Source organism: Tenrec ecaudatus, chromosome 6 (assembly GCF_050624435.1).
Source record: "Tenrec ecaudatus isolate mTenEca1 chromosome 6, mTenEca1.hap1, whole genome shotgun sequence".
In the NCBI taxonomy this organism is placed as follows: domain Eukaryota; kingdom Metazoa; phylum Chordata; class Mammalia; order Afrosoricida; family Tenrecidae; genus Tenrec; species Tenrec ecaudatus.
Genome location: NC_134535.1, coordinates 150,764,064 through 150,787,831, shown reverse-complemented (window position 1 = coordinate 150,787,831; position 23,768 = coordinate 150,764,064). Strand labels below are relative to the sequence as shown.

Below are 23,768 nucleotides of genomic sequence, written 5' to 3'. Positions count from 1 at the left end.
GTAGGAACTGTAGGAGAACAACGTCTCAGGCTCTGAAGCCAAGCATCAAACATCTGCGATGTACAAATAGCACAGGAAGGCACTCAATCAGGTGTCACACCAGTCCCTCTGGTCCTGGGCATCTTCACGAGCTTGACTTTCAGTTGAGTTCTTGGCTGGAGGGTCAGCCTTACTTTGAGCATTGGCTTTGGATTTTGGCCAACAAAAGCCTCAGACCCTTGGCAGTGTAGGCCAGGGATGGGCAGTGTAGGCTTGGGATGGGCAGTGTAGGCCAGTCGAGTGAGCTTGCAGCTGACTCCCACTGAGGCCTTAGCCTTGAGCTCTGAGGGCTTCACAAGAGCCTGCACAGCCCAGTTACCAGCATCCATGGCCTTGGCATTGTTGGTCTGCAATTTCTTCCTGTCTTTCTCATTGTGCTTCTTGGCAAAGCGCTTGTTCCTCAGGAACGTGGGGTCCTTAAGAGATTCACGTCGGTGTGATAGGGTTTCTGGCTGCCATTTTGGTGTCCTCTTTGGGACTGGTTGTGGGTGGTGTGGTTCTTGGCCACAGGGACCCAAAGAGAGAGAGCCAGAGTGTTTTAAAGGAGACCCAGTACATCATGGAATTTTGCCCCCATAATTCTGAGCACATCTTGAACGGATATGAACTTGGTTCTTTATTTAACCACCTTGCCATTAGTGTAGCCAACAAACTTAACAACAACTCTTTAAACCGCCTAACATTCGCTCATACTCACACTTCCCCAAATGTATCAAGTACATCTTTTGACAGTTTGTTTATTCATATCAGGGCCCAACAAGGCACACCAAGTGGACAGTTTGCGAGGTTCCATGTCTCCTTCAGTGCACGGCGGCAGCGCCCGCATCCACTTCTGTACAGGCGCGAAGGGAGGGCTAATCCACAAGCAGTGACGCCTGGGACACGCAGCAAGGATTTGTGTGCCCATTGAACACGCTGCTCTGCTCCTTGAAGCAAGAAAGACAGACAGACACAACACGTGTCCGTTGCAGCATGGCGCTCCAGCTTCGGTATCTCACGGGCAGAGTTTTCTGGACAGAATTAAGAGGCCTTTTCCAAAGGAAAAGGTGAGTAAATAACTCGTTTCCTTTCTTTTGATGGCTGTATTATGAACTCTTAGAAAAGGGAGTCACTGAGGAGTTGCTAGAGAGGGACCCCAGACTCAAGCTTTTACAAGTCCATGAAAAATAAGATTAATCCGATATATCTACAAGAATATTGTTTGTATGAGGTGGATGACTTTAAAAGCACAAATATGAGAAGACAATACAAATTAAATTAAAAGAGCGAGAAGACCCAGACATCCAAAGAACACAATGCCTCCGCATAGAGAACTCCCAGAGGAGACTAGGCTTTAGGATAATATTTGCAGCGTATCAACGGCACACTGCATAATTAACGACGCATACTTTCAAAAAGCCACAGGGTTATGGGAACAATTGCGACTTGCAGAAAAAAGAACAATTCAAGGATAAGCAAAGAACTTTCAAGTATGCCTTCCAGCTGGTTCGAGCCAGTTCATTCAAGGCTAAGAAACGGAAACTGGAACATCCCGGTATCTTTAGCATTTGAGTGATCCCAAACGCTAGCGGGGATGGGAAAAACATGCTAGCAGTCCTGGAAGAGGAGACCGGGAAGAAGTGAGGCGAGCCCTTTCAGGAACCTGATGGATGACGTCACCAGACTCAGTGGCAGGCCTCAAAGCTGCACTGCTGGCTGCCATCTGAGCGGGTCACCCTGCTCGAGTCAGCCAGTCAAGAAGCGTCCTTGCTGAGCAGCACGCACGCTGTCCTGCCTGCTAAGGGGGACCGAGTTGCCAGCAGCGCTTCTCTCTGCAGTTTCCCATTCCCGCTAGTGTTCAGGCTCACCTGCCTTTTAAAGATCCACGTCCACATCAGTGTTGACTCATCAGCCGCCACCAAACTGTACAAGTCCTGCTTGGAACACATGCTCGAAGCAGCAAGAACAAGGGAAAGGAAGGGGCCCGTTGTTTGGAGCAAAAGGATTTTTGGGAGAACTGCTTAATGACATAATTCCTGTTGTGTGTCCATCTTCTCCACAAAACGGGGGATTATTGGGCAAATTACTTATATACATATATGTATATATAATGTGTAATACATACACATATTATATATATGAAAGGGCTTCTAAAAGTCCATGGGAAAATCCATTATCTTTTAATTACAGTTTTCCCTGTACTTTCTGAAGTCATCTCATATAGTATGATATGTCTCTATGTGTGCGCGCACACATGTATGTGCATGTCAGGATTGTATCCCCTCATCATATTTATTCAGTCTGTATGCTGAGCAAGTACCCTAGCATCTGGACAACACAAGAAAGAAGGGATCATCTGGGTTGAAGAAAGGCTCATTAACCACCTGCACTATGCAGATGACATAAATCGGCTTGCTGACAGGAAAGAGGACTTGAAGCATGGCCTGATGAAGATCAAAGATGGCAGTCTTCAGCATGGATGACACCTCAACCTAGAGAAACCAAAACTCCTCACAACTGGACCAAAAAGCACTGTCATGATAAACTGAGAAACACTGAAATGGCCGAGGATCCCACTGTACTTGGATCAACAATTGATGCCCATCTGTGCCCATGGAACCAACAGTCAAAACATCAGTCAGCACACTACGTTGGGTCAATCTGCTAAAAAAAAGACTTCTTAAAAGTGTGTGTATGTGTTTGTGTGTGTGTGTTTTAAAGCAAATGTGTCACTTTGAGAACTAAAGTACACCTGATTCAAACCATCATCTTTTCAACTGCTTTCTCCTACACATGTCAAGGCTGCATAGCGGAAGCAGACGAAGGCAGGAGAATTGAAGCACTTCAATTCTGGTGTTGGTGAAGGACACCAAAAGTACCATGGATGGTCAGAGGAACAAATACATCTTTCCTGGAAGAAATACAACCAGAGTGCTTTTTAGAAGGTAGGATGGGGAAAGCTCGACTTAAGCACTTTGAACACGTTATCAGGTGGGATGAGTCCCGGGAGAAGGGCAACATGTTGGGTAAAAGTAGAGGGTGAGCCAACAAGAAGCTCATCTTCAAGGAGATGGGCTGATACAGAGGCTGCAACACTGAGCTCAAAGGCAGCAAGGAAGATGCGCCTGGCACAGGGCTGGGCAGAGTGCGCTCCAGTGGTACTATGAGCTGGAATTAACTTGGTAGACCCTAATAACATGCTTCTGTGGTTAACTATTGTCAAGTCAGTTTGTATAGGGGACTGCAAAAAGTTCATGGAAAATCACCTCTTTTTCAATCCCATTTTCCTATGAATTTCTTAAGGTTCTTGTGTGTGTGTGTGTGTATCCGTGTGGGTGGACACCTGCAATAAAGACATTACCTCGTACACCAAATTAATTCCAGGTGTTTCATAAAGCTGTCAACTGGAAAATAAGATGGAGGTGATGCAGTGGTTAAAGCACTTGGTTGTCAACTGAAGGTCTTGGTTGGACCCCACCAGCTGCTCAGTGGGAGAAAGACCCGGCATTCTGCTCCTGGAAGGATTTGTCACCTGGAAATTCCATCGAGCAATTCCATAGGGTCACTGCAGATGGGAATCAGTTCGATGGTGCAGAGTTTGGCTTACTTTTGGTTTTCAGAGCATAAAGGGTCAAAAGGAAAAAAAATGATAGACTGGACTCCATTCAAAAATAATTCTAAAAAATAGTTGAACTTACTAAGAGCACCCAAGTTAAAATTTTAAAAAAGAAGATACATGTAAATTGGAGGATGATAATAAATTTAAGAGGAATTTAATACATTACAGATAAATTTATTTAACTATTAGCTCTTTATAAATTATTCATTTTGATTAGCTAATTTAAAATATTTATAAATTATTCATTTAGATCAGCTAGTAATTAGATTATTTACATATTAATTTGAAGACCATTAACACTCTAAAGGAAATAAACTGAAATACTACAAAGTTTGTTTAACCTTTTCAAAATAACCTTTGACTCAGTAATTTTTTCCATGGGAATATGTATTAATAAAATAAGATAAATGAGGTTAGAGTTTATATGTAATAATGTCCATAACAGTGCGTGTTCATTCAGCCGATATTTATGATACATTTATTATGTGTCAGGCTTCTTATTAGATATGCAATGATGAACAAGGCCCTGTCAGTTTGCTCAAAGGACTCAGGCGCAGGCCAAGTCTCCAGGCAATTACAGCACCATCAGAGCGCCAATCAATCCGTACAATCAAATGCTATGGGGGGTGGGGCGGGGCTGAGACCTGTGGGAGGGATCCATACCCACTGGAGGAAGTCATAACTGAAGAATGGGACTTCCAGCACCATGGTGGCAGCAGGCCGGGACGGGGAGCAAGCAGGGGTGTCCCGGGGACACGGCGGGCGGGAGGGGGCCGTGGGGAACATACTGGTGGCCCCAGCCATGCTACCAGAGAGCGAGCAGCCAGTGCCAGGGCTCTGAAGAAAGGTAAAGAGCTTACACATGGAGCGCAGGCCACACACATTTTCCCAGTATAAAAATGACTAAATTCAAATAGCGATGAAGTCGTGCTAAACTCTGGATTCACTGGAGTTGCCAGCCTCTGAGCAGCTATCATGACTTAGAATACATGGAAACGAATGGGAGCGAACAGTTGCTACAGAGAGCCCTCCTGGTGCCCTCAGTACGTCAGAGGAGACCAGTGCTCCGGAGAGTGTGCAATGGCTGGGTTTTCAGCAGCAGATCACCAGGCCTTTGTGCCAAGGTATAGGTTCTGGGTAGACTCAAACCACTAAACTTTCAGTTAGAGGCAAGCATGTTAATCTGTGCACCATGTGGGGGCTCCATGGATACATGTGCACATGCATGCAAACAAGTACATCAATAAAATATATTCACGTTAACAATTGGGTCAAACTGGTGGCTCGTATTAATTAACTGTTCAGACGTGTATTGTTACAATGTTACATATAGTTCTGTAGGCTAAACTAGGGCACTACAGATGGCTGTGCACATCTTCATTTCTTTGCTTCTTCATCCTACCAAGGTCCTGGCTGTCGATGTTAAAGGCGCCCTCGTAGGCTGGGTCCTCCGCTCTGCTGGCATAGTGGTCACGAGCCGGGCTGTTAGCCACAGGTGAGCAGTCTGAACCCACCTGCTGCTCCTGGGGAGAAAGACTTGGCTTTCTGCTCCCACAAAGTTAATAGTGTTGACAACTCACAGGGGCAATTCTACCCTGTCCTACTACGGGGTCACTAGGAGTCAGAACGGACTTGATGGTAGTGAGAAACATGGCCAAGGGGTGTCCCTCTCCATGCCTGAAGGACCCCCAACAGGAGGTTGGAAGAGAATCAGGCGAGCCTTTAGTAAAGACCACTGCACCAAATCAAGTCTGAGCCAGGTGGGCGGTACACCTGGATGGCCCAAACTAGGCCCAGGTGGGCTAATTCAGCCAATGGAGTCAACCAATACCTTTGACCACGCCTCCCAGCCAGAGGCCTCAAATACCTGGCCAAAAAGACCACCTGCCCTTCTTCTCCTTCAGCTCCTGTCCTGTGCCTGCTGGGCCGTGCTGCGGTCTCTCCGGCCTCAGGGCACCAGTGTGAGTGAGCAGTCCCACGAGGGTGCCCGTGTTCAGTGGTGAATCCCGGTGCAGTTTACACACGCGTGTGCGCACAGTTTGGCACACTTCCCTAAAATAGCACGTAGTCCTTTGAGACTGCAAAACCAGAAACTTCTTCAGTCTTTATCGCATCACAAGCCAGCCTTCAGCATGAATCCTTTCGCTTGTGAAGCCAAGGACGGAGGTATTTCCCACCTGTGAACTCTAACAGTACTAAGTTGGTTGGAACCAATAGGTTGGCAGTTCTAATTCACCCAGTGTCTCTGCTAAACAAAGACCTAGTGGCCTGCTCATATAAAGTTTACAGGGAAGACTCCCTATGGGGCAGTTCCACTCTGTCACAGGGGTCCCCGTGAGTCAAAGTCCACTAAATGGCAGCTAACGTCAACAATTAAATAGATGCTATTTAAAACGCCCCATTGCACAGAATGGTCACACACCCCCACTACTGGCTAGGGACAGTATTCATGGGTTTGATCACTAAACCCTGAATTTGTATTTCTTTGGGTAATACAAATGTACTTACTTTACTCAATAATCAAATGTCACCTTAAAAGTTTTGTGTGTGTGTGTATTAGAGTCAGGGGTGTGGAACAGTTTACAATGAGCAACTATGGGTTTGATTATACAGTAAACTACCACATTCCTATTATAAATGATAAGATGATGCACATGTTTGATTGAAATATCGGGATTGTCATACTAGGCACTCGATACATTTTGGGGGAAAAAACAAAAAACGTATGTCAATAAAATATTATCATGAGGGAAATGACGTAATGTACAACCCACTGCCGTGTAGTCTATTCTGACCCCCAGTGACTCCACAGGACAGAGCTGAACTCCACATGGTGTCCAACACTGTCAGTCTTTAGGGAGTCATACAGGCCCATCTTTCTCCCAAGGAGCAGCAGGTGGGCTTGAACGCACGACCTTGTGGTTAGCAGTCCAACGTTTACCCCACACCACCACTGTGGGAAACAAAGATTTCTCCCAAGTTGTCTCCCCCAAATATATCCCAAACTTAGCTGCTGGCTACACATGGCAGATGACTATACACTTGGAGGTCAACAGAAGTAGATCACGGGTTATTTCTCCCTAAGGGTTATCAGCCATCCAAAGCAAGCAGACACCCCTGTTTATTCCACAACAAGTAGGGCCCACTCCCTTCCATTAAGGATAGTAGTAAATTCTTTCCCTGAGGGAGAGCCCAGGGAGGTCAAACCCACTCCAGGGTGACCAAGGTTAGGCCGCCATATTGAGTCTAGGGTCCACCCCTCTTGTCACAGTGGACACCCCTAGCTCATCCCCTTCCTGTCACGCTTATGCCTATTGTACAACCCCTTCCTGTGACGTGTGTGGTGACATGTAATCACGCCCTCCCCCCTAAAGAGATAGATAAGTCATGGTTAGCAATAAACTCCGGCGCTCTGCCTGGCTGGCTGTCTCAGCCCCACCTCGCCTCACTCTCCTGCCCTCAGCCCACGCTGTGCGTGGACCTGGCTGCTAAGATCATGGCCATCCAGGAGGTGAGCATGCTACCATGAAATGTGTCTGACTTATTTATTTGACTCTGTCTTCTAGATCTCATGCTCTCTATAACTTCACTATAATATTTAGATTTCTCAACCGTACAACTGCACCTATCAAACCCACCATTAGTTTGTGTGGGGCTGGCTTACCCCCCCCCCACCACCACACACACACACCACCAAGGCCCCTTATGAAACGTAAGCACTATATAACTTAATTTGCATTCAGTTAGATGTGTTTTAATTTGTCTGCCATAGAAACATACCCCAAACTGCACTTTTATGGGAGGCTCGAGCCCAGGGGCATCTTTGCAGTTCCTGTATCTGTGTGACCACGCGGGGAGCAGAAGCGCCCTCAAACGATGCTCCACCGTGCAGGCAGCTGGAGACTTCAGACACTGGGAGCGGGTTTTCCTGCCCGTAAGCAATGCAATACTCTTTGTGTTGCTGTCTGCCTACCCTCCATTGTCTCTGAGACGCAGGAAATAGTCCTTTCTGTAGATCACCTGCAAGCTTCCCAAATGCCACTTGAGCTCTTCGGGGGCTCTTGGAGCAGAGTGAAAGAATGAACTCATGCAGGGAAGCGAGCCGTTGGGGTGGTGAGGTGCCAGCGAGTTGATTCTGACCCCTAGGGACCCCATGTACAAGAGAAAGCAACACTGCCTGGTCTCTGTGCTTGTGCAACGTAGAAGCATCGAGAAGTAGTGCAGTGCTTTCCCTTTCTATGTTGCAGCCTGTGTCCAGCCAGCTCATGAAGGGCCTCCTCTCTTTTGCTGCCCCTCTGCTTTACCAAGCACACTGCCCTCCTCTAGGATATGAGGTGGTGAAAATGGTTAGTGCTCAGCTGCTAAGGGACATGTTAGAGATTGGGGCCCACCTGGTACCTCGGGGGAAAAGGCCTGGTGGCATACTTCCCCCAAACCAGGCACCTAAACCTTGCCTTACAGTTTTACTCGGACACACCTGTGGTTGTCCTGAGGTGGAACTGACTCCAGGGCAGCTAGGAAGGAAGTGCTATGCCTGCCTGGCCACCTGCTGGAACAGAATCTGCCCCGGAGAGGAGCCAGCCGTGCCCGAGCGGGGACGCCAGTGCCGATGTCACACCATGAAGCCCTCCAACACCACAGCCAACACTGCGAGTGAGCCACTCCTGTTTCCGTCAGCCCACGCAGGCACACAGGTGCTCCACGCCTGCCGGGGTCATCTGCCTCTGGGAGGCAGCCAGCCAGCCTCCTCGTCCCCACAAAACGCTTGAGCGGAAAGCACTGGGCCTGTAGTGCTTACTGGGTGGAGAGCTTCGACGGCTACGTGGGACATCTGACCAGGGCAATCAGGCTAGGCTGCAGGCTGCTGCCTCCATGTTTCCATGACCGGATGGATGCCTGGGAGAGGAGTCTGCAGGCACGTCCCTGGCAGGGACTTTCGAGCCTCTGCTGGCAGAGGCCCCCTCCATTCACCTTGAGGGAGATCTCACCCTGGCGGGCCTCCCCAGGACCCATCCCAGGCACCCCGAGGGGATCTGCTGGGGCTCCTGGGAGCTCAGCTCTGCCTCGCAGCTCAAGGAGCAGACACGTGCCAGGGAGCTGGCCTGTTCCTTGGCCCAGAAGTTTTAATGATGGGGGGTGGGGAGGGTTGGTCTTTGAAAGGAAGTGGGGAAGTGAGGAGAGAAGAGAGGGTCTCTCCCAAACCAAAAGGGCCTTAGTCCCGCCTCTTCTCTCCACGATGGACAAGCTGTCACAGGAAACGACGCAGGCCCTTCACATGCCCAGACGTGGCAAATGGGGGTTCTAAAAATATCCAGGGTGCTCATCATTAGGGACCCATGACAGAAATAAAGATGTCCTGTTGTATCTCTCTGTCAGTCCAATCAGACATTCTAATTGGACACACACCAATTTCTCAAAGCTTTCCGTGAGAGGTGATTATTCTGTTGACTACACACAGGGACAAGAAAGAGAGCAAGGAAAGGTGCAACTGAGCCTATTGTTGGAGCTGTTTCCCTGAGAGAGGGAACTACGGGTGAGCTCGGGCTGGGCTGGGGCTGATGGAAAGGTGGCTCCCAGCGCTCCTCCTTGATTTAATCAGTGGCGCTGGTGGTGGCCGAGTCCACACACGTCCCACGGAGCCCTTTGGTATTTGAGCTTCCTAAGTGATCTGCGTAAGAGAGCTGCGGCTGACATTGGCACTACACAACGGCCTGACTTGAGCCAGAAGGTAAATTAGAACAAATTTGTGCATGTGCTCATGTTGTGTACCCTTTGTCATATCTAATGATTTTAGTTTCGATCCTTCAGAATACCCAGCCCTCAGCTTTAACCACTAAAGATCTTTAGTAAATGAGGTGGTTAGTTTATTGTATCAACCTGGCCAATAAACACATGTGGGGTTAATTGAAGGGTGGAGAGATAAATGACTCAGTGAGCCTCGCCTTTCCAGTTCTCGGGTCTCTTGCTTTCTGATGGTCCGACCAGGGTGCAGCTGCCTTAGCCAGTTCCCTGCTTCAGCTGGCAAGGCTCACTTCCTGCAAGACATCCCCAAGGAGAAGCCACATGACATGGACCTACCCCGATGCAGCCATGGGTCCTGGGAGTAGCCGTGTGGAGACCCCTGCCAGCACTGACATGCTTATACGCTCACTGACTCGGTTTTCCTCCTGCAGTTAGCATCATTGCATGTGTTTTGTGAGATGGAGGATGACTTTGGATTGGTTTGGACATATGGGTTAATGTTAGATTGTGGGCTTGGGCAGCACTGGGTTGGGATGTTTTCTTGATGCGCACTTAACCTTTATATAAAACTCTCTCTTATACACGAGTTACAGTGGATTTGTTTCTCTAAAGTACCCAGACTAACACAGTAAAGATGACTGATTAAAAACATGGACTTACAATTCTTGATGGTGACGATGATCTCAACTATCGAGTTGATTGTGACTCACAGCAACTTTATGTAGGGTTTCTTAGACTGTGAAGCTGTGGGGGAGCAGACAGCAGGTGGATTTGAAATACCAACCTTGCTGGTTAGCAGCCCAGTGCCTATTACACTGTGCCACCAGGGCTCCTTGACTTAGGACAGAGTATACTTTCAGCATGCACAGTTCATCGTATGCCAGTTCTATATCATACATATGTTTGAGATCGTCATTTTGTATATTAAAATGAGTAATTAAAAAGTCAGAATAATAATAAAGCTCCAATTTATGCAGTTTGTGCACCTCTCAACAGAGCTCTTCATTCTTTGAGGAATTACTTCATTCTTACATACTATACTCTTTTCATTTGAAGTTGACTGCTTACAATTTTACCCAAGAGTGAGCCACGGTATTAATTGGGGCATGTGCATTTCATATCAGCATGAAACAATTCTCACAACTGGATCCATAGACAACAGCATGACAAATGGGGCGGGGGGGAGGCGAGTTGTCAAGGATTTCATTCAGTTGGTTTACAATCAATGACCATGCTATTAGCAGTCAAGCTATCAGCCAGCATATTGCAGTGGGCAAATCTGCCGCCAAAGATCTCTTGGCGTTACAAAGCAAACAAGCCATTTTGAGGACTAAGGTGCACCTGACCCAAGTCACCGTATTTTCAATCGGCTCATAAGCATGGGAAAGCCGCACAATGAATAAGTAAGGCCAGAGGAGCGTTGGCGCCTTTGAATGATGGTGTTGGCAAAGAGTACTAAGTATGCCATGGGCTTCCAGGAGAACGACAGACATCTGTGTTGGAAGCAGTGCACCCAGGTGGTTCCTTGGAAGCAAGGATGGCAAGATCTCATCTCAGGTCCTTTGGACAGGCTATCAGGAGGGGCCGGTCCCTGGAGAAGGACGTCCTTTTTGGTAAAGTAGTGAGTCAGTGGAAAAAGAATAAGACGCTCAATGAGACGGACGGACACACTGCCTGCCACAACGGGCTCAGCTACAGCAAGGACCGTGACGATGGCCGAGGACCAGGCAGGGGTTCATTCTGTTGTATCCAAGGATGCTGCGAGTCACCGCTGACTTGATATCAGCTGATAACACCTGCAGCTGCGTGGCTGTGCCCCTCCTTGTCCGACCCTCTAACACAGAAACAAGCAGAGAAGAGGGAGCTGGCAGGAGAAGAGATGACCAATAAGAATAGGAGGCCTAGGAGGCAGTTTGTAAAAGTCTAGATATATGCAGACAAGAAAAGAAGGGAGAAACACAAGGCAATTAACCCAGTACCCACCGCACAGCAGGCAGTGTCAGGTGCCGGGACACTAACGAGGACACGACTGGAAAAAAACCATGACATGAAAAAAAAAGATGATGCAAGTCAAGTAAGAGCCTGGGTTAAAGGCAAGAGTTGAAAGCAACAGGGGGGAAAGCTTCAACATACACAACCCTGCAATAGCCAGTCTTCGAGGGGATGATGGACACTGGGTGAGGGAAGGAGGATGGATCCACACCCAGGGGACCACCCAAGGCATTTGGGTTATGACCGAGGTTATTTCTACAACAGTATTTCCGTTTACTCCAGTTCTAACAGAGGACAGCATTGGGGGGACAAAGTTGGGTGAACGTCTTAGCTCACAAAGACAATATTCTAAATCCCACTTGGCGAATGAGTGAGGAGGGTGGTAAAAGCTTATGGGCATCCATCTAAGGTCCTTCACAGGGTTTGGAGGCAGCTGGCACCTCATTCCAGAATAATATTTTTTGGAGGGGAGGCATATGAACGACGAGTCATAGAAATCAAATGTTAGCTAGATGCCGAAGAGTCTCCTACTGTAACGCAGGAAGAGGAAGGAGGAGCGAGCAGGAGTCAGTTATCACAGGGCAATTACCTTTAAGCCTCCAGGAGGAAGAAAAACAGGAGTAATCAAAAAGTCAAGGTGGAACTGATCATAACAAGGAGATATCCAGCGGAGCACTTGTTAACTCCTGATGCGATTAGAGCACCAGGGAGAGGCTCCCTTGGGAAGAACAGGTAGGGAATGCTGATGAGTAGATGAGCAGAGGGGCAGTCACTTCAAAGCTCTTCTGACAACCCGAGGCGGGGAGGCTTTGATGGGAAGGGGAGCAAATGCTGCATGCTGCCTTCGGCTTCAGGGGACCCTCCAGGAGGGGCACGCAGTGAAGGACTTCACTACTAGCCACAAGGTTGGCGGTTCAAACCCACCCACAAGACAGGCCTGCTTCCAAAGAGTCCAGCCTCAAAAACCCAGTGGAGCAGTTGACTCAGTGCACACGGGGTCACCACGGGTCAGAAGTGCCTAGGTGGCAACTAACATCATGTCCCCAGGGAGCGAGTCCAAGACCTCGAACTTTGTCCATTCCACCTTTCCTCGGGCAGAATCCCGGGCGCTCTCCCACGGACGTGTCTTCTCCTCCCATCCTGAAGCCCAAAGCCACAGCTTATTTTTTTTAACCCTATTTCTCAGTTTATTGTTAATTTTCAGCAGAATTGGGATTAGAATGTTACTGTTTGTAAAGCTGGTTCTTTTTGTTTCATGCATCATGTTGATCTTTAGCTCAACTCACTGCGAATGATTGAGTTGATTCAACTCACAGTGACTCTGCAGGACAAGGGAGCTGCCCCCGTGGGATTCTGAGACTGTCACTCTTGATGGGTGCAGAAAGCCTCATCTTTGTCCCACAGAGACGATGGTGGTTTTGAACTGCTGGTCTTGTAGTTAGCAGTCCATCAAGTAACCTACTAGGTCAGAGGTGGGGAACCTTTTTTCTGCCAAGGACAACTTTGGATATGTACAACATCATTCACAGGCCATATACAATTATCAACTTGAAAATTAGCCTGCTACATTTGGTCATACATTTAATTAATTCACTCCTAATGCAATGGCTGAAACAACTTCTCTTTGGCGAGGCGTGTGATGGTAGCCGGTGCTGAGGATTTGGGGCGGAATGTCCCTGCCCCTGGTCTAATTGAAGCATCATTTTGCTCCCTCCACCTCCTGTTTGGATCTTGTTATAGCTTTTACTCTTGCAAATAATGGCCGTAGAACATGCATGGGAAAAGTTCCATTATCTTTTCATTTTGTTTGTCCACAAACGGCTAGACGCCCCCCTCGTACTGTGGGGCAAACCCAACATGGGGTTTGTACCCCAGATTTGCGGGTGTGGTGTTGTGCGTTGAGCCGCCGATCACGAGGTCCTGGAGAGAAAGAAGTTTTCTACTCCCATAAAGAATCCCAGTCTCAGAAACAGAAAGGGGCAGTTCCACCCTGTCCTCTAGGGTCACCATGAGTCAGCTCTTCTGGCTGATCACATGCACAATGACCTCGCCCTCTCCTCCTTCTTCAACCCTCAATCTTGTTGGCGGCAAAGTTCCCCACATCACAGTTTCAACTCTCGAGTTTAAGGCACATGCCCAGCGGACTCTTTCAGCATTGCTCGCGGTGTGCGACCAGTTCTCCTGGCCAGAGAATGAACGGGAATCTAGCCCTAGAGGAAAACAAAGTGCCGTAGGCCCGGCGGTATGTGAATATCTTTCCAAATTGGAAATTATAGATCCTTGTATGTAAATAGCACAGACTCCCCCTGGACTAAGTTACAGCCTGCGGAGCAGCAGGGCAGGGAAACGAAATTGTTGTGGACTGCAGAGACCACGTTTTCCACAATAGAGAAGGAAGGAACCACAAGCACATACTAGCTTATAATTTCTCCCTAAAATGACAGACACGCTCCACCCTGTCTAGGCAAAGGATGCCCAGAGGTCTCCCTCAGGGTTTGCCTAAAATATATCTGGGTCCTGGATGTGGATACAATGTGCTATAAATACTCCCTCTGTCCGGACATGCATTCCACAATCTGCCTTTGAACGAACGACAGGCCTCTCTTCTGATTGATTGTACATCACACTTAGCAGGGAATCAAGTATTAGTCTAATTTCTGATAAGTAGTATGCAAATTGGCGCTCTGATTTCTCTCGCGGCGAGGAAAACATCTCTGTGTTTTCAGCATGGTTGGTGCCCTTCCTCCCACCAGCATCCGAAGTCCTGAACTTACTGCAGTACTTTCTTGGGGAAGATATAAATAAATAGGAATGGGAGATCTCCCTGGCTATTGCTACTAAATGGGACGTAACTAAAGAACACCATTCGGGGGCCAGGGTGTTGCCTTGTCAATCAGAGATGGGCAGCATGCCTATTGACTGGCACAACCTTGGCAATCTTCGCTTCTCTTCTTCTAGACTTGGTGGCACAGTGGTTCAAGCACTCAGCTGTTCACCAAAAGGTCACTGGTTGAACCCATCGGCCATCCTGCGGGAAAAAGAGGCAGCTGCTTCCGTGAAGGCGCCAGCCTGGGACACCCAGTGGGGGCAGTTCTACGGTCCTATAGGGTCACCCGGTCAGACTCGGTTGTTGGCAGGTTTGCTCTTCTCTGGGTTTTCATCTTTCGGGAGGTCCACTGCCACGTTGTCTTCTGGGAGCAGCTGATGGGCTCCAACTGCCATCCTGGAGGTTACCGGCCAGGCGCTTACACATTGAGCCACCAGCATGGCTTCTTATAAAGATGACAACCAAGGGGTTGGTTCTGCCCTGTCGCAGGGTCGCTGTGAGTCTGAACTCACCTGACGGCACCCACCAGCAGCGTGTCCTTTTAAGAGCGATGGCAATGCTGCAGGTGAGGACCCCTGCCTGCGCACCCAGTTCTTACACCTGCTCAGTGACATCTTTCCCGGGAGTTCACATTGTCCCGTCTTCCAGTCACATCAGAAGCCGAATTTAGGGTGAAGGGACAGAAACAAAAACCAAAGACAAAACTCTCCTGCAACAGTGTTCTTGCTCCAAGAGTAATCTCCACCTCCTCCTTATTTCCTGAGTGTCATTCAATGTCACCCATTTTTACCAATAAGAAAACTGGGATTCAGTACAGCCCCCACCGCCCGGGAACCCTGCATCTACAGGACACTGGTTCCAGAGGCCCCGGAAGAGAGTGATGTCCACTGATATGCATGTCTCTTGCATGATATAATACAGCATGTGAATGTAACCTCTGTACATCCTCCCACCAATAGAAGCCGGTACACTTTAACCCCCCTCTAGGCAACCTGTAATATCTAATACAATGCAAATGGCATGTAAATAGCACTTTCCGCTCCTACCTAGGCTTGGTAGGATTGCTTTGACCATTTTGAGAGATTGCTTTGACAGCCACCCGGATATTTTTCCATCCACAGTTGGCTAAATCTACAGTGGCAGACCCATGCTTACCCAGGGACGGCTGTAATTCACCCAAGGCCTCACAGCTGGTAAGTGGCAGGGTCTGAAGTCAAACTCCGGGCGACAGTGCCACTCTGTTTGCCACGCCATTTGGCTCCATGCGAATCCATCCCAAGAGTCACAGCCACGGCCTGGCTCTACTGCCAGGGCGCTGGCCTGAGTCACCAACATCTGCCAGCGATTCTACATCCCTAAAACAGACCCATAAAGCCTCTGTCACGCCGAAGAGTCCATCCACTAAGAGGGCTGGTCTTGATTGATAAGCCCCACGTCCCATAGGTTCAGAGATGGCACTGACGACCGAATGTGATGCTCACCATCCCCTGAGGCCTTCTACACTTGGCTCTTCCCTCCTGCCAAGACCTGCGGGCTACATCTGTGCTCCTGGCCGCCCGGCAGTTCCTCTGTTACGAAACACTCAACCGTCCAATAAAAGGGGATTGAGAAAGCCCAACACTACTCTCCATTGTGCTCCGCTCCAAGGCTGGTGCATGTCTTCGTCACCCGCCCCTCTTTCTTCTCTCTCTCTGGACAACAGAGAAATAAATATTGGCTGTTTGTCGGAGGAACCCACAGAAGCAGAGGAAAGGGACAGCCGGCGGCACGGCTCAGCATGGGTTGTGGAGCTCCCGCCTCCGTCCAGATGGCTCGACACTATTTGGTTTCCTGGTTTTGGGTTTGTTCACATCTCTGGACTTTTTCACGGGCATGTGGCGAGAGCATAATTGTGCATTTTATGGTTATGAATGGCATTGCCTGGCAACTCTCCCTTTATTATTTCCATTCGCTGTCATGCATTATCAATCTAATTCCCCATTACACGCCTTTTTTTTTCACGCATTCCCCATGCAGCAAGGACAAAGAAAGGCAAGGGCCCCGTGAAGAAGCCTGCGTCACCAGAACGCACTAATCCCGGCAGGACTTCTGGAGCTCTGTCTTTCTGCGGGGATCGGGATAGGTTTGGGGTAACTTCAAGCATTGCCAAAAGGCTCGGTATGTGGCACGAGCCCCACAGACTGGTAACGCTTAAGGCTACCAACGTGCTGACCGCTTACCAAGAAGAGGGCTGTCTCACAGGCCAGGCTCAGAGAAGGCTCTGCCAAGACAGAGCGAGCATGTTACACTTCAGGTGAACTGGGCTTTCGGGTTTCTAAAGAAATCCATACAAGTCCCTACTGGCACACGTGGCTAAACACTTGCCTTGCCCAAAAGTCGGTGCCTCAAACCCGCTCCCAGGCGGTTCAGGGGACAGGCGTGGTGGTGATCTGCTTCCCAGAGGCCACGGCTGAGAAAATCCTGGGGGCCTCCTTTGGTGTGCCTGTGGGTCACCGCGAGCTGGAACCAATGCAGCGGCAACTAACAACCATGACCAATACACCTACATGAATCGATGCTGGGGCGAGGTAGGATTAATTCACTTAGTGATTGACGTATTCACTAAGGATAGACTGAGAGCTCCGCAGTCACCACAGGGGCACGAGCAATGTGCACAGACAGTGTGTGGTCACCACCATGGGCACATCATCACGGTCAGAGGAAGGAGGAGCCTGTGAATACAGTCAGAAGGGTCTCTATGTGGAAACGACCCAGACTGCTCTGGGCAACCAACTTTTTGTATTGCCTCATAAAATAGCCAGAGCACCGATTAAAACGCACACACACACACACACACACACACACACACACACACACACACACACACACACATACACATGGCTTCACGGCCACCATCAAGTTAATGCTGACTCATAACATTGTATACGATTGCATGGAACTGTCCCTGTGAGTTTCGGAGACTGTGACTCTTTGTGGGAGTAGAAAGCCCTTTCTGCAGCGGAGTGGCTGGTGGTTTTGAACCGTGGCCCTTGCAGATCGAAGCGCAACGTGTAACCTCTTCGTCACCGTCCTACGAGCTACACCTGTGAATTCGTTATGCGGGTAAATCTTACTCCTTTGGTTCAGACTGAAGCCACCAGCTCAAGGCTTTGTTGGTGATTTGCTCACAGTAGAGCCACTGCACGGAACAGGTTCCCCCACGTTCCTCGAGTGCTCTCCAGAAGTCAGGTTTTCATTTCACGGCAGTGCTTTCCATCTTCAATGAGAAAAATATATTTGTCTTTTTGGGGAAAATACCGTTTCCACTCCTATGGTTAAGCATTGCGAACACACCCATAAACACACGCTCATCACTTAACCCGTATCCAAACCTTCTGCTGGTGAGTGCATTCGACTCACAGAAAGACCCCCTAGGGCAGAGCAGAACTGCCTCACAGGGACTCCAAAGCTGAACATCGTTATTGAAGGCCTCTCTTTCGCTCATGGAGTGGCTGGTGGATTCGAACTGCTGACCTTTGGGTTAGGATGCAAGGGCTTAAGCAGTTTGCTACCAGAATCAGCGTTAAAACAATTTCCTCAATAGCAGCAGGAGCTCAGCACATCTTCTTGCTAAGTAAGAGAAGCTTAATGCTACATAGTTGAGGTTATGGCGACTGGCACTGGGCCTGGCTCTCTCAAGCAGGAGGGTGTGTCTCTGTAAATCCCTGTTAGGAAAGATCCGCTGCGCCTATAGGAGAGAGGAAAGGGTGGGGCCTGATGAGTTTAGGGAACTAAACGGAAACTGCTGTGGAGGGTGTTTTTGATAAACTTGGATTTACGCTGATTCAGAACATGTCTTGCCGAAGAGAGTAGTGAAACCAGCAGTCCTTTGTGTCTAACTGGGAGGGTCTGTGGCCTGGAGTTCCAAGAGCTCTTGTACCAGCTCTTGAGATTAAATGTCTTGGGTGGGTGGGGGGCACACAACAAAACAAAGCACTGCAGTATCACCCTCCCCAAACAGGTCATCTTTCCGGGGACTTTGCAGACTCTTCGATGTTACTCATTGTAGGAAAGTGTCTAGTTAACTTTAGAAGTCCTGGGGGCATAAAGGTGACAAGCTGAGCTGCTGACCCAAAGGTTGGAAGTTCAAAGCCACCCAGAAGCTTCACAAGAGAAAGCTCTGACAATCTGTTTCCAAGGAAGCCCCATGGGCAGTTCTACCCTCTCATGCGCAGGGTCACCCTGAATCAGAATGGAGTGGATGGCGCCCCAAAACAGCGAGAGACCCTACCCGCCCAAGGCAAGCACCCCTAGTCCTACTTTTCCTCACACCACCTCTTAACATTCCGGACACACCCGATGCCTACTTTTATTCCTTTCAATGAACCTTCAGAGATCAGAGGAGAGGGAAGAATCAAGGCTGGGCAGTGCAGAGTGAGTGGACTGTCACCTTGCTCTGGGGATGGTACGGGGGTGGGGGGGGGATATGGGCTGGGTAACCTGCTGACTGCATTCATCCACAGTGGCGCCTCGTGAGCTCCTTCCTTAGCTCCAGAGGAGGATTGTTTTTAGAACTTAAGATGACGAATCATTGGAAGGACACCACTCTGTTAGCGCTCTTCCTGGGAGGGCCCTCAAATCACTTCTGGAAATTTTCACAATGAATAACCTCAACAGAGGCTTTCTGCTGCCCATGTTATTGATGAGGCAGGCAAAAACATGAAAGACACTGGTGAATCCAGACACATCTAACGCTGTAGAGAGCAGAGGCTCCTCGAGGGGGCGGGGGACGGACAGATATGGCACTTGAAGGGGTGGCAGCCCTGAGCAGCATGGAAGCTTCCAGCAACGCTGGCAGAGACCGGCCAACCAGTTTAAAGGCAGGCTTTCAGAGTGGAGAGCACGGCGTGGGCTCTTCCTGTTGTGCCAACAAGTGTTAGCTAAAAGATGAACGGAGTGGGCATGGTTTTTGAGCTGCCATGACGGCCTCGCTAACTACAAGACGGGCGTTGGGGATTCAGGCAGAGGGACGGTGTCCTGGCTTGCCATCGCCACTGGGCTTCCCACGGCTTCACCTCTGGGGGAGAGTCACATAAGTAAGTGCAGAAATGCCCGCACGGTGAGCATTTCCCCTTTTGACAAGTGGACGTTTCCAGAAGCTACATTGCTCCTGCTCTGTAATTTCCGACCGTTATGTGCACATGCAGGTGTGTTCCACAGCGCCGTGGGGCTGGAAGGGCCTTTTCCTGTCTGCAATCCCTCAGTGTGTCTGACTGAACGCAGTTCCCAACAGCGGAACTTGTGGCTTGCGGGGCGCGTGTGCCTGCTCTCCTCACACCAGGCCTAAGAACTGTGTACGCAAGTGGTACCCCTGGTCAGCGAAGGGGGTGATGATCTCCTGGGAGGGGAGGGGTCTCACGCCCCCCCCATACCACCCATACTGCCTGGACCTTGTCGCCTCACTACTCTCTTTCCCCCCACAAACCAGTCGCACTTTGCCTTCAATTCATCAGGGCTCCCTGAAGAGCCCCCCCCTCCTTCATAACTCTTGGGTAACCCTTCCTCGACAGCGCCCTTTCTTACATTCCAGAGTCCAAGAAAGGACTAAACGGGGGCCCTTTCCATGGTCCGCAGCTGTGAGTGTGCTTTCCCATCAAAGTGGCCACGGGCCGTCTACGGGATGCGGTTCTCACTGCTTATGATGTCACTGACTCCCTGAACCTCAAGGGGCTCCTCGGGGTCCCCAATGACAGGATCGTGCTAATGGCACAAGCAGCCACCTGCCAGGCTCTCCAGGGACTTGGCCACAGTGCCTACCAATTACAACAAGCCCCAATGACCGAAATAACAAGTCTTATTAATAAAATTAGTTCAAGACGAATGCCAAGAAGATCACGATAACCGGAGCAGCAACGGAGCACGCCTGGCCAGAAGATCACAGGTGGAGTGATGTGCTCCTCATTCCTATTAAAACTACTCCCCGTCATTGAGTGCAGGTAGGAGAGTTTTCGGTATTTTTATTTCCTAGCGCTTCCTCCTGCCCACCCAGCTTTGCCCACAAGGCGGGACTTCTCTCCCAGTGATCTGTAGGGAACAAGCTATTCAACGGCCAGACACTATTGTGTGGATTACAACATATGTCCAAATATTGTCTCCAATTAAATGATTGTGTCCATTCAACCTGCCAGGCAGACTGGCATGGATTCCTGTCTATTTGCCAAGCACCTTCAGCCCCGTTTTGCCTTAAATAAACCTGCACTCGACTCTCCGCTGAGTGAATGGCTTACTCCACCAGGGGAGAAAACCGTGGGTTTCCTGGCTTTCTAGGTTGCAAGAGATAAGCAACACTTTTGTAATGAAAACCACATTTCTGCTGAATTGGGTTTCCTGGCCAGATACAAATCGGACCATAAACCATGAATGAGCTTGAAGCAATTTTTCAAAGATTAGGAAACAAAACAGTGAAACCCATACACACACACACACACACACACACACACACAATAAAAAAACCCTACTCCGCCATACCATTTAAAGCTAGCACACACAGGTGAGTACCAGGGGCAAATGCTGGCACCAAGTCTGACAGTACTTTCCCCAGTCAGCGGTGGCTTCCCTGGATGAGGTCAGCAGTTTGCTCCTGGGCTCCCACACTGCTGGAAAAGGACGCTGGGGGGGAAGGGGGGAGGGATGGAGCAGGAGGAGGAGCAGCTATTCAAATCACAGCCAAGCAAATCCAGAGCACATCTGCCTAGCCAGAGGCCTAAGTCCTGTGGGCGCTATTCTACCACCGATAGGCTGGCGCTTCTGCACGGCTCTGAATCAGAAAGGTGTCCATCGAGATTCTCTGAGAATCCCTTTCATCAGAATCTGCAAGGAGTCCAACTAGAATCAGCCCCCAAGAGCAGTAGCAGCCTGGGGTGGGATGTTCCATTCATGGGGGGAGAAAACGCCTTCTCCATTCACCGGGGGGTCAGGGAGTCCTTTCCCGCGGCTGGCGCTCCGGTCTCAGCAAGCCGAGCTTCCAGGGGCTGGCCTGGCTGCGTCCTGCGGAAGGAGTGTGACTATCAAGAAGCCCAGCCGGAGCTATTATTAGTACAGTCCTCCCTCCGAAATTTCACAAAATATGCCTGCATCTCCTCCGCAGTTACGCTGCTACCAAGGTACTGGAGATTACACACAGGCAGCCCACACGGCTTTCAAAGTGCAAGATTATTGGACAGCTGCCTGGCGGCTCCAAGCAGGGCACTTGATCATTTTGAAACGACCCCGTACCAAGGGAGGGCTTCCTCCTGCTCACCTCCTCCCGCTTTGCAGCTCTCCCCTCTCCCTGGCATCAAACTTGCTGCCCCATGTGGAAGGCAGAGAGCAGTTTATTCCAGCGGACCCAAGCAGCAGGCCATCAGCTGCCCACCCCCTGCCACCCTTGTGGGAACCGCTATCGCGATCGCGGGCTCCTGGAAGACAAGGCTCCTATGTCATTTGCATAAAATGGCTAAAAAATAAAGAAAGCAAAGAACCCACGCAGCTGTGCCAACAGCAATGTCCTTGCCTTCCTCCCTTTGTAAATTCAGATCGTGTGTGATGGTGGGTGCCAGGATTGTGTGTGTGTGTGTGTTGGGGGTGCAGGGGGTGTCGCCGGAGTGGAGCAGAAGGGAATGTAGTGTGTGTGCCTCACGTGGGGATTGCATTCTCAAAATGTAACCCAAACGCGACATAAAATACCCCAAGCCCGCCGTAGGACCAAGGGCATGCCAGGTCCTTTCTACCAAACCCAGCCTTTTAAAATGGAAACGCAAGGACTGCCTCATCAACCGCCTTGCTGCCACCGCGCCTGGGAAACAAAGACACATTTACCTTTTATTTTGGGCGCTTCCCAGGGAGCCGAGGCACTTCACGCTCTAGGCGGCGGATCCACGGAAACGGGCATCCCGTGCGCCCGGAGGCGCAGGCCCGGGGCCTACCCGGGCAGCTCCGCGGCTCCGCGGCTCCGCGCCTCCTGCACCGCGGCGCCCGCAGCCGCCCCGCCGGGTCCTCGCGCGCGCTCCCGCCCCGCCGCCGCCGCCGCCGCGGTCCGCCCGGCTTAGCCGGTGGCCCGCTCGCGCCGCTCCCTCGGAGCCTGGCCGCGCGCCAGGGCGCCCAGCCGCCAGCCCGCCCCTCGGCCGCCCGGGGCTCGCAGCATGGTGCGGGGAGTGCCCCGCGCGCCCGGCCCCGCCCGCCCGCCGCGCCTCCCGGGCACTCGGCTCCCGCGGCGGCGGCGGCGGCGCGCTCGGCCGGCCCAGGGGCAGGGCTGGCCCGGCGGCCGCTAGGTCATGTGCAAGGCAGGGACCCGCGCGCCCGGCCGAGCGCGCCGCCGCCGCCGCCCGCGCCCCGCGGGGCCTCCGAGCGCCGGCCGGCCCCGGACAACAATGAACGCCCCCGCCGCCGCCGCCCGGCCTGCTGGCCTGCTGGCCCCTCGGAGCCGCGCCCGAGCCCACGGCCCAGCTCCCAACCTCCTCACCTCCTGGCCGCCGCACGCGCGCGCAGCCCGCACAAAGTTCCGTCCCGAAGGAGGCTGCTCACCTGGAGAGGCGGTGCGGGGTCCGAGAGAATCCCGGACGGCAAAGCAAGAGGGGGAGTCCGCGGGCGTGGGGCGATTGGTGGTGGACGGCAGACCCCAGCGATCCGACCACGGGAGACCCTCTCCCACCCTGCGCGCCCGCCCGGAGCGCGATCTCCGCGCGAGGCAGAGCGGTTAGCGCGGTGGCTGGCTCGTCATCTCCCCTCAACTCTTGGGAAATGGACGTTCCTAAGAGATAACCCAGTCATTGGGGCTATTGTCAAGGGTTTGCAACAATGACTGGGGAAGGGAGACTTCCATTTCCAAAGACCTAGGGGGCGGAAAATGGGATGACACGTGCCTTGCCCCCCGGAAAAAAAAAACCCAGAAACAAACTCTGTGAATCTCACACTCCCCAGAACGATCACTCAATCCACGTCGCACATCTCAATGTTTCTTGCCAGAGGAGCTCGATTTGCCTTAGACACATTTCCTCCTGAATTGTCAAAACACGGGGTTGAGCAAATAAAGGGAGACACACGCCCCGTCAGCACCGACCTGTCTCCGGGGTAAAAATCCCTGTCTAGCGCCCATTCATCAGCGGAGGGAGTTGCCCACACCCACCTGGCTGTTCTGGAAGGGAAAGAGTAGCTTTCCTAACACAAAGTGTGCAGTTCAAAACCTCCATCAGCTTCCCCGGAGGAAGATGAGGCTTTCTACTCCGTTAAACGGTTACAGTCTTAGAACCCACCAGGGACAGTTCTACCCTGTCCTACAGGGTACCGACCAGTTGGAATGGACTTGATGGTGGAGAGTTTGTTCCAGCCTAGGGGAAGGAGACGCTGGTAAATCTAGCACCATCATTCCCAGGGCCGACAGTGAGACTGTAAGTAACTGTGTGGCCGTAATGCTGGAGGCTGTGCTCCCAGTACTTCAAATGCCAACAGGACGGGCTGGTTGGCAGGTTTCAGTACTGCTTCCAGCCTAGGAAGACTATGAAAAAGGATCTAATGATCGACCTCTTAAAAAAATGATATGTGAAAACCTTACTA

The 23,768-nt window shown here is 50.7% G+C and overlaps 1 protein-coding gene across 1 annotated transcript in view; it reads right to left on the bottom strand.

Moving 5' to 3' along the window:
- Positions 1-22,209, bottom strand: part of FRMD4A (FERM domain containing 4A) — a 234,881-nt gene extending 212,672 nt beyond the window's left edge. The window contains exon 1 of the mRNA XM_075552351.1: positions 22,035-22,209. The gene's annotated coding sequence lies outside the window, so the exon portion shown is untranslated. The remainder of the gene's footprint in view (positions 1-22,034) is intronic.
- Positions 22,210-23,768: the final 1,559 nt, after the last annotated feature.